At 37.8% G+C, this 17,385-nt stretch overlaps 1 protein-coding gene across 2 annotated transcripts in view; it reads right to left on the minus strand.

Moving 5' to 3' along the window:
• Window positions 1-17,385, minus strand: part of SATL1 (spermidine/spermine N1-acetyl transferase like 1) — a 150,238-nt gene that overhangs the window by 95,809 nt on the left and 37,044 nt on the right. For both annotated transcript variants that reach the window (XR_001337681.3, XM_055106673.1), the window contains exon 4: window positions 2,584-2,712. The gene's annotated coding sequence lies outside the window, so the exon portion shown is untranslated. The remainder of the gene's footprint in view (window positions 1-2,583; window positions 2,713-17,385) is intronic.

Raw genomic sequence — 17,385 nt, forward strand, 5'->3', positions numbered from 1 at the left:
TTTGTTAAATTTGCTGGAATGTTCTCTTAAAATTTTCTTCTACCCCTGGTTATTTTATTTTTGTTTTAAGAGATGGGTTTCTCACTATGTTGCCATAGCAACAGTCAAACTCCTGGGCTCAATTGATCCTCCTACCTCATCTTCCCCAGTAGCTGAGACTACAGGTATGTGCCACTGTGCCAGGCTATCCCTGGTTCTATGAGCATGACTCCCAAAAAACTTGTTGTAGGGAAAGTCCCTGTTTGAAGCAGACAAAATTTTGATGCGGCAATATGGTTGTACCAAAAAGTCTACATCCATGTTCCAGCATTGTAACGTGGTGAATTCTGGGTATGTGTGGAACAGTTTTGGGCTTCCCCACAGTTAAAGACTTAAACGTAATCACATAAGATTTCCTAACAGCTACGTGGCATCCCAAAAGGTAGCTACTTTGTGAATCTACTATTTTAAAACCTCCCCTCTCAGATAAAAATTCTCTGTGAAATTTATGCTAATATCCACTTGAATAATATATGGAGTTTTCAGAATCAGGCATAGCAAGACATCTGTAACACAAGACTATGAATACAACTTGGCAAGATTTGATATTCAATTTGTATTCATTGCTCTAATATGGATATTTCACAATTGGAGCGAGACAACTGCTATCAATACAGCATGGTCAGAATGGCTAATGGGAGCATTCAATAAGTAAATGCACAGAAAAGAAACTTCTTGTCTCTTCTTTAATCATTTCTTTGCTAGTTAGTTCTAATTTATTCCAATACCAATCTATTACTAAATTGAAAAATGATTGCCAAGCTCCTTTTTAGAAATATAAAAGCTTAAAAGTTTGAGCATTAATTCATGCTTAAACATATTCTTTTATAATGTACTGTCTCAGTCTGTACAGTTATTGCAGTTTGATATTTAATAAAATTATTTCAAAGTGTATTTATTGAATTTATGGTTATAACACAGCTACATTTGACCCATACTGCCTACATTTGTTATAATAAGCTAAGGACAAAATAATGTAGGCTATAGGATACACACAATTTGAAAAACTAGAAATAAAAATCAGTATATCAAAAACGTTTCTCCTCTAATAAAATTAGAAAGTTTTATTCTAATAAATAATGTCCTTATCCAATAGGATCTATCCTGTTTGAATAAGATAAAGTCAATCATCTGACATAAAAATAAAATAGCAATAGTAATAATGCTAGAATCTCATGATTATCTACAGATGGTTAATCCACACACTTTGGCATCTAACTCAGCTAGATAAAGGCTATGGTCCTATTTTTCAAGGAACTCAATCTCACTTTCTTTTTTCCCACTAATAGGCAAAATAACTGTGTTAAGATTAATCACTGGCAAATGTGCTATCAACAAACTATCAACATCGAAGGCAGAATATCTTAGATAATACCCACTAAAAGATATACTAGATGTTAAAACAACTATTCTTCTACTTAATAAAATAGGACTTATTCAGCTAGCAGTTTTACTTGTGTTGTCACCAGACCTGTCAATCATTCAAAAGATAAGGAAATTCACAGTTCTATAAAATAACGAGGCCAATTCTTATAAGGTAAACAAAAAATTAGCCTCATTATGTTATTATCACAGTCCTATTGTGACTATGGTAAAGAGTTGATGCAAATAGTGTTATAACAAAAAAGGATGAGTTCATGTCCTTTGCAGGGACATGGATGAAACTGGAAACCATCATTCTCAGCAAACTACAGCAAGGACAGAAAACCAAACACCGCATGTTCTCACTCATAGGTGGGAATTGAACAATGAGAACACTTGGACACGGGATGGGGAACATCAGACACCGTGGGGCCTGTCGTGGTGTGGGGGGAAGGGGGAGGGATAGCATTAGGAGATATACCTAATGTAAATGATGAGTTAATGGGTGCAGCACACCAACATGGCACATGTATACATATGTAACAAACCTGCATGTTGTGCACAAGTACCCTAGAACTTAAAGTATAATAATAATAATAATAAATGATACTCATTATTTATGCAATTGTGTAATATCATGCATTCTAGAAGGCAATACTTCTACACACATAATATTTAAATCATTCTGACATTATTTTCTCAAAGTTTTATTTCATTTTAAATTGACACATAATAATTGTGCATATTTATTGGATACATTTTGATATTTTGATACATGTATACACTGTATATGATCAAATCAGGGTACTTAGCTTATCCATCACATCAAACTATTATCATTTCTTTTTTTTCCTTGTTCCCACACTACACAGATGTAACAATGATCATTTCTTTGTGATGAGAACATTCAAAATCCTCTTTTCTAGCTACAGTTGACCCTTGAACAACGTGGGGGTTAGGAGCACTGACACCATGTGCAATAGAAAATCCGTGTATAACTTTTGATTCCTCAAAAACTTAACTACTAATAGCCTACTGTTGACTAGAAGCCTTACTGATAACATAAACAGTTGATTAACACATATTCCATGTTATATGTATTATATACTGTATTCTTACAGTAAACTAAGCTAGAGAAAAAATGTTATTAAGAACATCATAAGGAAGATAAAATGTATTTACTATTCATTAAGTGGAAATGGATCATCATAAAGGTCTTCATCTTTGTTGTCTTCATGTTGAGTAGGCTGAGGAGGAGGAAGAAAAGAGGTTGGTCTTGCTGTCTCAGAGATGGCAGAGGTGGAAGAAAATCTGTGTAAAAGTGGACATGCACAGTTCAAACCTGCATTGTTCAAGGTTCAACTGTATATTTACTATAAATACTTAACAGTGTAATCCACTGAAACCTAATCTGTCTCAGTAAAAGAGACCATTACTCACCCAAGTTATACAAGACAGAAACATAGACTTGATCCTTGAGTATTCTCTGTTCCTCACTTGGTGTATCAATTATCACATCCCATCTGTTAGCTCTTCATATTTCTTAAATCCATCAATTGTCTCCATCTCTACTGCTACTGTCATAGTTCAACCACCCTTCATATTTTACCTTGTCTGTTACCATAGCCTTTTAGGTGGACTATAAGTTTCTATTTTTGCCCTGTCTCAACTTTCACCATTCATTCTCCATGGTGGATCCAGCATGACCTTTCCAAAACATAAATATAATCTTGTTACTTCCGTAAGTAAAAGCTTTTTAACTGTGCTCAGTAACCTACAGGATGAAAACTATTTTTTGGCATGTCTCATAAAGCCTTTCCTGGTTGCCCCCTGCCTTCTTTGCCAACCTCATTTTCCATGCCTTCTCTTCCCCTCCATTGTCCTGTATTCTAACCATTTCAAGGTACTTGGAGTTCCACAAACACTACCTACATTTTCACACTTTCCACATTTTACACATGTTCTTTTTTCTGGCTTTATGTCCTCACTTTTCTTTGTCCCTTACTCCCACATACCTGAAAAACTTATACTTGTTCTTCCAAGCTTACATTAAAAAAACACATTCTTTGTAGAATACTTCACTGATGAAGTCAAGCAGTCATTTGTTTTGTCCACCTGCTTCCACAGCACCTCATATATACTCCCCCCATAGTGCATACTACATTGAATTATAAAAATATGTCAATCCATATTCCGCATTAGTTTTTGAGCTATTTAAAGGCAGAAACTGTCATATTCTTTTCTTTATCCCTAGTATTTAGCAGACTGCCTAGTACCTAATAAGGTATCAAAAATCATACATTATTTGACTACTTAGAGATGACATTTGGTAAATGAATTACAGATAATATACTAGAAATAAAACATTTATGTGTATTTTAAAAATCACATACAGAAGTTTTAATCTTAAGTGTTTAACTTCACTCTACTCTACTCTTGATTCTTGTACTCTAAAAGTGGAAAAATCAAAGCTAGAAATACTACAACAGTTTTAGTTAAACGAAAGTTGTGGTTGTGTCTATAATGGGAGTTAAGTACTTTTACGATATGCAAATGTCAGGGAATAATGGTACTATATATTCCATATCATTCATTCAACAGATATTGATTACCTAATTGATTCCTGTTACTGTACAAATTGCTAGAGATAAAACATATATGATTATATCACAGTACTCAAACTCACAGTCTAATGGGGAGGAAAAATGATGACGGTACAATGTGTTTAATACTGTAAGAGGGTAACTCACAAGATTATATGTGAATTCATACATGCCTAACCCAGGAAATGTTAAGGAAGGCTTTTCAAATATAAGTAGCAGCTACCCAGGCGAAGAAGAAGGATAGATAATCCAGGCAATGGCAAGAGTCTGAAAAGCCATTAAAGTGAGTGCAAGTGTGTCTTATTTGAAGAGCTGCCCACTATATACATTCATGTTTCAACATATCTAGAGCATAGGGGGCACAGTCCAGTCAAATACTTTTTTTAGCTTATATTTTAGGTTCAGAGGTACCTGTGAAGGTTTGTTACATAGGTGAACTTGTGTCATGATGGTTTGTTGTACAGATTATTTCATCACTCAGGTACTAAGCCCAGCATTCAATAGTTACCTTTTCTGCTCCTCTCTGTCCTCCCAGCCTCCACCCTTAACTAGACTTCAGTATCTGTTGTTCCCTTCTTTGTGTTCATAGGTTATCATCATTTAGATCCCACTTATAAGTGAGAACATGTGGTATTTGGCTTTCTGTTCCTGCATTAGTTTGCTAAGAATAATGGCCTTCAGCTCCATCCATGTTCCCACAAAAGACAAATCTCAATCTTTTTATGACTGCATAGTATTCCATGGTGTATATATGCCACACTTTCTTTATACAATTTGTCGTTGGTGGGCATTTAGGTTGATTCTATGTCTTTGCTATTGTGAACAGTGCTGCAATAAACGTTTGTGTGCATGGGTCTTTATGGTAGAATGATTTATATTCCTCTGGATATATACCCAGAAATGGGACTGGTAGGTCAAATGATAGTTCTGCTTTTAGCTCTTTGAGGAATAACCATACTACTTTCCACAATGGTTGAACTAATTTACACTTCTACCAACAGTATATAAGTGATGCTTTTCTCTACAACCTTGCCAGCATCTGTTATTTCAAAGACTTTTCTAAGCCATGGTAAGAAATTTTATTCTGAAGACAGTGGCAGGTGGTAGGCAGTTGGAGAGGAGAATTGAAGGATTTTAAAAAGAAGAGTGCTGTGATCAGATCTGCATTTTAGAAATATCACTGGTTACCTTGTACAAAATGTATGGGAGTGGAGGAAACAGTTGTCAAGATTGGAGACACAGACACCAGTTACGGTCAAAGTAAGATGTGATCATGGCCTAGTAGTAATAACTTAGTAGTAACAGAAGTGAAAAAAATATATTTAAAATATAGAATTGACAGGTATGAGAGACTGTGTAAAGGGGTGCCCAGAATACAGTCTTAGTTCTCTGATTTGGATTACTGGGTGTTTAGTAATACCACTCACTATGTCTGGGCATAATAAAAGGACAGTATTCACAATAGCAAAGACTTGGAACCAACCCAAATGTCCATCAATGATAGACTGGATAAAGAAGATGTGGCACATATACACCATGGAATACCATACAGCCATAAAAAAGGATGAGTTCATGTCCTTTGCAGGGACATGGATGAAGCTGGAAACCATCATTCTCAGCAAACTATCACAAGAACAGAAAACCAAGCACTTCATGTTCTCACTCATAAGTGGGAGTTGAACAATGAGAACACATGGACACAGGAAGGGGAACATCACACACTGGGGCCTATCGGGGGGTGGGAGGGTAGGGGAGGGATAGCATTAGGAGAAATACCTAATGTAGTTGATGAGTTGCTGAGTGCAGCAAACCCCCATGGCATGTGTATACCTATGTAACAAAACTGCACATTCTGCACATGTACCCCAGGACTTAAAGTGTATATATATACATAGAAAGACAACAGTTTTGACCCTGTTTGGAGAACCTGTGTGTCATAAGGATGGAGAAATACAGTAGGTAGGTGGAGACATACAGTAGGTCTGCAGCTTAGGAAAAAGGCCTTAGCTATAAATACTGACCTAGAAGATATCATCATAGAAATGGTAGTTAAAACTATGGGAGTAAATAACTCTCAAATCTCTGCTTTTGGCCAAGACTTTTTTTCTGGGCTCTAGACTAAGAATGAGCACATATTTTCAGTGGAGTGGTGGAGGACAGAAAGCAGACAGTGGTAGACTGGGAAGAGAGTGAGTGGTAAAAAAAATGGAAGTAGTGTAGTCCACATTTTTAGAAGATTGAGTGTTAAGAGTCTCCAAAATAGTGTTATTCATGGAGAAAATTTATGATCAAACAGTTGATGAGGGGAGTTGGGACTCAAAAAGAAGGATATATTTTGGATTAGAACTGGAAACAAACAATGAAGAATTAATCTGGATAAAAATAGGCTGGGCGCAGTGGCTCACGCCTGTAATCACAGCACTTTGGGAGGCTGAGGTGGGTGGATCACCTGAGGTCAGGAGTTCAAGACCAGCCTGGCCAACGTGGTGAAACCTCGTCTCTACTGAAAATACAAAAATTAGCTGGGCGGGTGGCAGGGGCCTGTAATCCCAGCTACTTGGGAGGCTGAGGCAGGAGAATTGCTTGAACCCAGGAGGTGGAGGTTGCAGTGAGCCAAAATTGCCTGGGCGACAAGAGCAAGACTCCGTCTTAAATAATAATAATAATATTATTAGTAGTAGTAATAATAGTTTTGTCTATGGGGGTTCAAAACGTTGAGAGCACGTTCAGAACTGCATTTGACAAAAGATCACTATGAGAACATGTGACAATTGAATTGGAGGTTGAATTAATTCATAAGTGTGTGCATTCTTCAAGGCTGTGGGGAAATCCCAAGGTTTCAGCTCTTAATGGAAGAAAAAGAGCACACCAAAACACATTCCTACAAACCCATACCAGCCATGGAGTTGAATGTAACCTCAGGTTATACTGAGCCTGTGGTTGGAATTGAGCAGGATACAAGATCAATATACAAAAATAAATTTTATTTCTATACACTAACAATGAAGAATCCTAAAATGAAATTTAAAAATAGATTCATTTACAATGGTATCAAAATGAATTAACTACTTAGAAATAAATTTAACAAAAAAGCACAAAGCTACAAAGTAGAAAATATTGAAATAAATTAAGGAAAAAATAAAGTAAAATAAAATTGTTGAAATAAAGAAGACCTTAATAAATGAAAAGACATCCCATGTTTATGGATTAAAAGACTTAGTATTGTTAAGATGACAATACTACCCAAATTGACATACAGATACAATATGCAAGCCCTATGAAAATCCCCACTGCATTTTTTTGCAGTACACTGTGATGCTAAAATTCATATGCAAATGCCAGAGTGCCAGAACAGCCAAAACAATCTTGAAAAAGAGGAACAAAAATGGAGGATGTATACATCACTACAAAGGATGTAATTAAGACAGTGAAGTACTTCAAAGCATGAGGTAGGCTGATTTCAAAAAAAAGACAGTGAGGTGCTGATATAAGAATAGACATATTGATCAATGGAGTATAACTGAGAGTTCAAAAATAAACCCTCACATTTATTGTCAAGTGATTTTTTTACAAGGGTGCCAATAAAATCCAATGGGAACAAGATTTGTCTTCTCAAAAAAATCATCCTGGGACAACTGGATATCCATATACAAAATAATGAAACTGGACATCTACTTCACGCAATATATAAAATTAACTAAAAACAGATCAAAAACCTAAATGTAAGGAGCTAAAACTATACAACTCTTAGAAGAAAACAAGTGCAAATCTTTGTGACCTTGGGATAAGCAATGGTTTCTTAGATATGACACGAAAGGCATAACTGATAAAAGAAAAAATAAGTAGACTGGAAATGATCAAACTTTAAAATTTTGTGTTCAAAGGACATCAACAAGCAAGTAAAAAGAGAGTAAGAGAGTGAGAGAAAATGTTGGTAAGTCATATGTCTGCTAAAGGACTTGTATCGAGAATATATTGAAGAGCTCCTACAACTCAAAAGTAAAAGGACAAATAACCCAATTAAATATTTGGCAAAGTATACGAATAGACATTTCTCTCATTTTAATTTTTTAAATTTTAATTTTTAATTTTTCTGGGTACATAGTAGGTGTATATATGTATGGAGTATATGAGCTATTTTGATACATGCATGCAATGCATAATAATCACATCAATGTAAATGGGGTATACATCACTTCAAGAATTTACCTTTCTTTGTGTTACAAAAAAATCCTTTTAGTTATTAATACCCTTTTAGTTATTTTTAAAAGTACAATAAATGATTGTTGGCTGTAGTCACTCTGTTATGCTACCAAATACTAGATCTTTATTTATTTATTTATTTATTTTACTTTATTATTATTGTACTTTAAGTTTTAGGGTACATGTGCACAATGTGCAGGTTAGTTACATATGTATACATGTGCCATGCTGGTGTACTGCACCCATTAACTCATCATTTAGCATTAGGTACATCTCCTAATGCTATCCCTCCCCCCTCCCCACAGCCCACAACAGTCCCCAGAGTGTGATGTTCCCCTTCCTGTGTCCATGTGTTCTCATTGTTCAATTCCTACCTATGAGTGAGAACATGCAGTGTTTGGTTTTTTGTCCTTGCGATAGTTTACTGAGAATGATGATTTCCAATTTCATCCATGTCCCTACAAAGGATATGAACTCATCATTTTTTATGGCTGCATAGTATTCCATGGTGTATATGTGCCACATTTTCTTAATCCAGTCTATCATTGTTGGACACCAAATACTAGATCTTATTCATTCTATCTAATTATATTTTTGAACCCAATAAAAATCCCCACCCCTTGCCCCTGCCACTACTCTTCTCAGCCTCTGGTAGCCATCATTCTACTTTATATTACCATGAGTTCAAGTGTTTTAATTTTTAGCTCCCACAAATAAGTGAGAACATGTAAAATCTGGCTTTATGTGCCTGGCTTATTTTACTTAACATAATGTCCTCCGGTTTCGTCTGTGTTTTTGTGCATGACTGAATCTCATTCTTTTTAATGGCTAAATAGTATTCCATTGTGCATATGTACTATATTTTCTTTCTCTATTCTGTTGATGGACATTTAGGTTGCTTCCAAATCTTGGTTATTGTGAATATTGCTGCAATAGACTTGAGAATGCAGACGACTCTTGGATATCTTGATTTCCTTACTTTTGGGTATATAGCTAGCAGGGAGATGGCTGGATCCTATAGTACTTCTATTTTTAGTTTCTTGAGGAATCTCCAAACTGTTCTCCATAGTGGTTGTACTAATTTACATTCCCACTAACAGTGTAGAGGGTTCCCTTTTCTCCATATCTTCGTCAGCATTTGCCTGTCTTTTGAATTAAAAAGCCGTTTTAACTTGGGTGAGATGCTATAACATTGTAGTTATGATATACATTTCTCTGATGGTCAATGATGTTGAGTACCTTTAAATTTTTTTATTTTAATTTTTGTGGGTACATAATAGGTATATATATTTATGGGGCATCAAATGTTTTGATACAGGCATGGAATATGTAATAATCACATCATGTAAAAATGGGGTATCCATCCCCTCAAGCATGTATCCTTTGTATTACAAACAATTCAATAATACTCTTTTAGTTATTTTAAAAAGTACAATTAAATTATTACTGACTATAATCACCCTGTTGTCCTATCAAATACTAGATCTTATTCATTCTTTTTTTTTTGAGATGGAGTCTTGCTCTGTCGCCAGGCTGGAGCGCAGTGACACAATCTCGGTTCACTGCAACCTCCGCCTCCCTGGTTCAAGTGATTCCTCTGCCTCAGCCTCCAAGTAGCTAGGACTACAGGTGCACTCCACCATGCCCAGCTAATTTTTTTGTAATTTTTAGTAGAGATGGGGTTTCACCATGTTGGCCAGCATGGTCTCGATCTCCTGACCTCGTGATTAGCCCGCCTCAGCCTCCCAAAGTGCTAGGATTACAGGCTTATTCATTCTTTCTATATTTTTGTACCCATTAACCATCCCTACCTCCCCACACTCCCCCCACTACCCTTAGCAGTGTCTTGTAACCATTCCTCTGCTCTCTGCCTCCATGAGTTCAATTCTTTTGATTTTCAGGTCCCACAAATTAGTAAACACATATTAAATTTGCTAGCAAGGATGCGGAGAAAAGGGAACCCTCATACACTGTTGGTGGGAACGTAAATTAGTATATCACTACGGAGAACGCTTTGGAAGCTCCTCAAAAGACTGAAAGTAGAGCTACCATATGATCCAGCAATCCCACTGCTGGGTATATACCCTAAAGAAAGAAAAGCAGTATATGGAAGGGATAGCTGCATTCCCACATTTATTGTAGCAGTGTTTACAGTAGCCAAGATTTGGAAGCAACATAAGTGTCGGTCAACAGATGGAGAAAGCAAGTGTGGTACCTATACACAATGAAGTACGATTCAGCCATAAAAAGAATGAAATCCTGTCATTTGCAACAACATGCATGGAACTGGATATCATTATGTTAAGTGAAATAAACCAGGCACAGAAAGACAAACTTCACATGTTCTCATTCATTCGTGAGAGCTAAAAATTAAAACACTTGAACTCATGGAGATAGAGTGTAGAATAAGGTTGCCAGAGGCTGAGTGTAGAATAAGGTTGCCAGAGGCTGTGAAGGGTAGTGGTTGGGGGATTGGACATGACTAATGGGTGTACAATTTAGTTAGACATATTGAATAAGATCTAATATTTGATAGCACAACACGGTGACTACAGTCAACAATAATTTATTGTGTATTTTAAAATAATTAAAAGATTATAACTTGAATGTTTGTAACACAAAGAAAGGATAAATGCTTGAGGTGATGGATACCCCATTTACCCTGATGTGATTATTACACGTTGTATGCCTGTATCAAAATATATCACTTACCCCATAAATATATACACCTACTATGTACCTACAGAAATTAAAAATTAAAAATGAATAAGTATAAATGACCAGAAATCCCTCACTTTTTTTCGCACCTCATTTTTAAAGTAATTCATATGTGTCCTCTCACTTGTTCCTCTCATCATTCTTTAGAGACAAAGACTATTTACTTGTCTGTCTTCCCTTCCCCCAGAACTATAACATCTATGTCTTTTGTATCTCTGTGTCCAGATTCTTAACACATAGAAAGTGCTCAATAAAAAATGACATAAATAATTGAAGAAGTGACATCCCTTTATTGACATACAATGAGCAGATATACCTTGCCAATCACTGGACTGAGCACTTCATACATATTATCTCATTTAGCATTCGTAACAGAAAACTATGAGGCAGACATTGTTATTATTAGTTCCACTTAAAAACTAAGGAACCTAAGGCTCCAATAGGTTAAAAAGTGTGAAGCTGGTACTGAAAACCTGTCAGTATATGTGATCACCCAAGGAGAGCACATGGATATAAATTAAAGGGACTGATGCTAGAAACTTGACCATGATCCCCAGTCTTATTCCACTAAATTTTGTGTTCACTTACTCATCACTAATTCACAAAGGAATTTCTTTAAAATAAGAGGTGATACATGTATAGTAATTATATTTTCTGGTCTAAAAATTAGGACATGTGGTATAAAAAAGTTTTTTTAAAATCTATTTATTTACATTAAAAGTTTTACACAGGCATAACATATCCAGGTAATACCGTTAGCAATTTATTATATATAATATTATATAATTAACATTTATTGAAAAAATGTTACATAAAATCAGTGCTGTCCCTATAAAAACTTAAAACATATGGTCTTTATTAGGTGTAGTGCCAATGAAGAAATCTGTGAGGAACATGAGTCAGATTCTCTCAGGATTTAAATTCTCTGTAGTTGTAAAATGTGCACCTTTAGCAGATGCGTTCACTCTTTCTTGTCTACAGTACCTCAGGGTACTATTTAATGGTGTTAAATAGAACCCAAGGAAGGTGACTGCATTTTAATGCAGCTTCCAGCACGTTCACATAAATGTATATTCGTGTGTGCTTTTGTGCATGTGTGTGTGCACTCATGCCTGTGTGTGGGGGTGACTTAGATCAGAAGTAGGGAAATGTTTTACTTAGAGATTTAAAATACTTAATTTCATTACATTTCTATGCTTCTGGCAATAGAGAATTTAAACATAGTATAGGGGACTGTTAATTAACAATAATTTTAATTAATAGAGATTCTGGCTCTATTTTGCTGGCTTTTAAGGCCCAGTTTTAAGATTGTATCGTGTGCCATTGTATACCCTGATCTATTGTAAGTTATGCTTTCAATGAGTTATTTTAACTCCATTTATATATACTTTCTTTTTTGAATTTTAATTTTAGGTTTAGGGGTACATGTGAAGGTTGGTTACATAGATAAATATGTGTCACGGGAGTTTGTTGTACATATTATTACATCACCCAGGTATTAAACTCAATACCCAAGAGTTATCTTTTCTGCTCCTCTCCCTCCTTCCACCCTCCCTTCTCAAGTAGATCCCAGTGTCTTCTGCTTCCTTCTTTGTGTTCATAAATTTTTATCATTGAACTCCCACTTATAAGTGAGAACATGCGGTATTTGGTTTTCTGTTCCTGTGTTAAGTTTGCTAAGGATGATAGCCTCCAGCTCCATCCATGTTCCACAAAAGAAATGACCTCGTTCTTTTATGGCTGTATAATATTCCATGGTGTATATGTACCACATTTTCTTTATCCAGTCTGTCATTGATGGGCATTTAGGTTGATTCCATGTCTTTGCTATTGTGAACAGTGCTGCAATGAACATTTATGTACATGTGTCTTTATGGTAGAATGCTTTATATTCCTCTGGCTATACACCCAGTAATGACATTGATGGGTTGAATGGTACTTCTGCTTTTAGCTTGTTGGGGAATCGCCACTACTTTCCACAATGGTTGAACTAATTTGCACTCCCACCACAGTGTATAAGGGTTCCCTTTTCTCCACAACCTCACCAGCATGTTATTTTTTGACTTTTTAATAATAGCTATTCTGACTGGTGTGAGATGGTATCTCTTTTAATTTAAGTTCCCTATAGATGCTGGATATTAGACCTTTGTCAGATACATAGTTTGCAAATATTTTCTCCCATTCTGTAGGCTTACTCTGTTGATAGTTTATTTTGCTGTGCAGAAGCTTCAAAGTTTAATTATATCCCATTTGCCAATTTTTGCTTTTGTTGCAGTTGCTCTTGGTGTCTTTGAACGGTATTTCTGTCTTTATGTCTTTGGTAGAGTTTTGCTTGGTTATATGGCTTCCCTATGTTTCCTCACAGTTGCAGCTCTGTTCCCTCTCAGTGCTCTGAAAGTGTGGGTTCCTCTCCCTCTTGAGTGCTGGCTATAGTTTGTGACTTGGCACTCCAATGCTAGGCACTGCAGCTCTGGGGCAATCTCAGTGTTTATGCTCCTTCCCCAGCTTAGAGGCAGCAGAGAAAGAAATCCTAGTGGGGGTTGTGGCCAAGGGTCCTTCGCTTATTCCTAGAGGCTTCAATCCATAGCGATGCAGGTCAGCAATCACTTAGTGCAGTCAGCCCAAGATGGAGGGTTTGTGCTGTGGGCCCAAGCCAGGCATTCCCTTTCTGGTGATGAGCCATGGAGGGTGTGCGGGGCCTACGGGAGATGGACTGGCCTCCTCTCCTTGGGTCAACTGCAGCTTGTTGGAGGGGTGGATAGGGCACTTAAGGTCTTTGCTCGTTCATTAGTCCAAGGGTGGCAAGGGCAGTTCCACTGTAGAGGCAGTGACCAAGCGGCTGTCAGTTGCCCCTGGGGCCTCTGTCCAGAGAGTTACTGATTTGGTACTGGCTCAGTAGCTCTGGTGGGGGGTGGCTGCAGGTCCAGGCCTGCAGGACCTGCCCAGTGAGGAGATACGGGAATGGGCACCCACGTAACAGTCTGGCCACTTTTCCATAGGGCTGCTGCGGTATGCTTGGGGCCTGTTCCAGTCCCTAGTCACCTCGGATTTTCCAGAACCTGGAGGTGTGTCACCAGTGAAGCCTGCAAAATAGCAAAGATGGCAGCCCGTCCTTCCCTGTGGGAGCTTTGTCCCAGGGAGGTATGGACCTGTTGCTGGACCAAAGGCACCTTCAGGAAGCAGCTGGAGACCCCAGTTGAGAGGTCCCACCCAGTGAGGAAGAATGGGAAAGGCACCCACTTAAAAAAGCAGTCTGGCCACGTTTTGGTAGAGCAGCCATGCTGTGCTAGGGGTCCACTTCAGCCTCCTGTCACCTCACAGACTATGAAGGCCAAAGGCTGGAATGGCTAAGTCACCCAAAGAGCAAAGCACTTTGAAGGCCAAAGGCTGGAATGGCTAAGTCATCCAAACAGCAAAGATGGCATCCCACCCCTCTCTCTGGGAGTACCATCCCAGGGAGAATTCAGATCTCTGTCAGCTAGACAGCTCTACTGGGGAAGGCTGGAGACCCCAGTTGGGAGATTCTGCCCAGCGAGGAGGATCAGGACCAGGTACCTGCTTAAAGCAGCAGTCTGGCCACATTTTGGTAGAGCAGCTGTGCTGTGCTGGAGGATCCCTTCTGCTCCGGGTCAGCTCAGACTCTCCAAAGCCTGAAGGCTGGAATGGCTAAGGTACCTGAACAGCAAAGATGGCGGCCCGCCCCTTTCCCCGGGAGCTCCTTCTTAGTGAGGTGCAATGCCGCCACTGGTAGCTGGCTGGAATTCCAAGCCAGTGGGTCTTATCTTGTGTAGTGCCGTGGAAGTGAGGCTTGTGGGCTGTTGCTGCTCAACCCCAAGGATTCAGCCTTTTTCCTAGGAGTATGTACAGGAGTGTAACTTTTCACTTTGCCAAAGCTGCAGCTACTTCTGCTGGAATGCCTGAGTAACTAAGTCTTCAAAGGCCTCCATGCATGCCCGAGCAGCTGCTTTGCCAGGACTCCATGTAGCTCTGTCTGTCAGACTGAAGACTGAAGGCTCTGGTGGAGTGGGTTCGCAAGGAGATCTCCTGACTTAAGGGTTGCAAAGATCTGTGGGAGAAGTGTAGTTTCCCAGGGTTGTTCATTCACTTACTGCTTCCCTCAGTGGGGGAGGATCCCCTGGCTCCCTGTTGCTCCCAGGTGGGTTGTTGTCCTGTCTTGCTTTTCTTCATTCTCTGTGCGTCAAGTTGTTTCCTTGATTAATCCCAATGTCAGTACCTGGATGTTTCAGTTGAAGGTGTTATATTTATCACTGCTTCTGTTCCTCTCCATGATAGCCACGCACACTAGCTGCTTCTAGTCAGCCATCTTGGCCACTCCTCCCATTTATACATACTTGCTATACATTTATGGCTTTTTTTAAAAATCCTGGATGTGAAACTTTTCTTTTCATTTCACAAGCCTATCTGGCATGCATTAAAGAACACTGAGAAAGTTAAAATTCACTTCACAGCTGATCCAGAAGAGCTCATAGGGTTCTGTGAGTCACTATGTTTTTGGATAAGGCTATTATTTGGAGCAAAGACAGGAAAAGAAACAATTCCTCTCTAATTGTTGGAGTAATCCTAGAGTAGGGGGTTGAAGACTAATTACCTCTTTGACTTTCTTTTATTTCCTTGACTCACTTATCCCCTGTGAATACGCACAGGGGTTATGTGACCACTATTCATTCGCCAGATCTTAAATACCCAATGCTTAATTATCTTTAGTTCTGATCAAGAAGTGAGACTAAAGGAAATATGTATGTATTAAATCTTCAAACAAAAAAATTAATCCAATTTCCTTTTAGAACATTTTCTTCTACCAACCTTGGACTAAAGCTGATAATAGAAGCCAAATTGATTAGTTTGAGTAACAAATTGTGTTTCTTGTTCTTATTCTTCTTATGAGGGCACAAAGATAACAAAAGGCAGTTAGCCAGAAGGATGGAAAATTAAAGGATCCTGGATAGTGGATTGGTTCTGATTGAGAGTTCACTTTGCCTTATTTATTGCTGAGATTACTCATCATCTGTGCTTAGCATTATCTTGGATATTTCAAGAGACCATTAAAGTATAGGGTCACAGCATTGAGATTACAGACTCTATAGGAGAAGGAACCAATGTTATTCCTTTTGGTCTTTAGCATAAAAATGCACTCATCACTGTTCAGTAGATATCATTCATTGATTCATTCAACAAAATTTATTGAATGCCTACTATACGCCTAAAACCATTCTATACATTGGTGAAAGAGTGGTATCTCATATTGAGTCTTGTCCTCATAGTATTTACATTCAAGAAGGGAGAGAAGGAAGACAATAAACAAATAAGCAAGTAAATAAAATAATTTCAGATTGTGATAAATTCTATAAATAAAATAAAACAGGATGATGTAACAGTGACTTGGGAGTGGATAACATTAATTGGAAAAGTTAGGCAAGACTTTGAAGAGATATTTGAATTGAGAATAAAGACTGAGGAAAACCCTTCCATATAAAAAGGGAAATAACTTTCTAAATAGAGAGAAGAACTACTACAAAAATCCTTAGGAAAAAATGGGCTTGATGTTTTCAAAGAAAGAAATTCAACATGGCTGAAATGTTGATAAGGTAGATGTGTCATGCTGGGCTTTGTAGGATACAGTAAGATATTTGGTTTTGTTGTCAGTTCAGTGGAAAGTCATACAGGAGCACTGCCTCTATGGTAATAATTCTAAATGTTGTAAAGAGGATGGTTTGGAGGGGGCCATGACTATAAGCAGGAAGAAGAGTCCAGAATCTGATAGAAGTCTAAGAAAGAGATGATGCCTTGAACTACAGTGGTGACAATGGAGATAGAGAGAAGTGGGCTTCGAGGTCTATTTTATAAATAGAACAAACAAAACTTGTTGACTGGCTGAACACGGGGCATGAAGGAAAGACAGAAATCAAGCATGACCATAAATACTTTGGTTTGAGTAACTAGATGGGTAAGGAACATGGGAGGCAGAGCAGGTTTGAGGCTGGTGGTGAGAAAGGATAAAAAATTTTGGTTTTGACATGTTTAACTGGAGATGCCTATCAGCAATCCAAGTGGAAATAGTGAATAGACAGTTGGATATGTGAATATAGATCTCAGGAGACAAGCATGGGCTGAAAAATATAAACTTGTTATCAGGATATGGGTGCTATTTAAAGTCATGTTAATGGACTTACGGCCAGAGTATAGATTCAGAGGAAAAAAGAGCTTAGTAACAAGCCCTTATATATTTCAACATTTAGAGGTCAGGTAGTGAAAAAGTAGCTGGGTTGGTAAAAGGAATTAGGGTAAATCAGAAATAGCAATAAGAGAAAAACCCAGAGAGTGTGGTGGTATACCAGAAAAGAGAAAGAAGAAAGTATTTCAAGAAATACAGAAAGGTCTACTGTATTAAGAAGTGCTACTGAGGGATCAAATCAGAGGAGGACAGAGCAATTACTATTAG

The sequence above is a fragment of the Pan paniscus genome, chromosome X (assembly GCF_029289425.2).
Source record: "Pan paniscus chromosome X, NHGRI_mPanPan1-v2.0_pri, whole genome shotgun sequence".
NCBI classification, from domain to species: domain Eukaryota; kingdom Metazoa; phylum Chordata; class Mammalia; order Primates; family Hominidae; genus Pan; species Pan paniscus.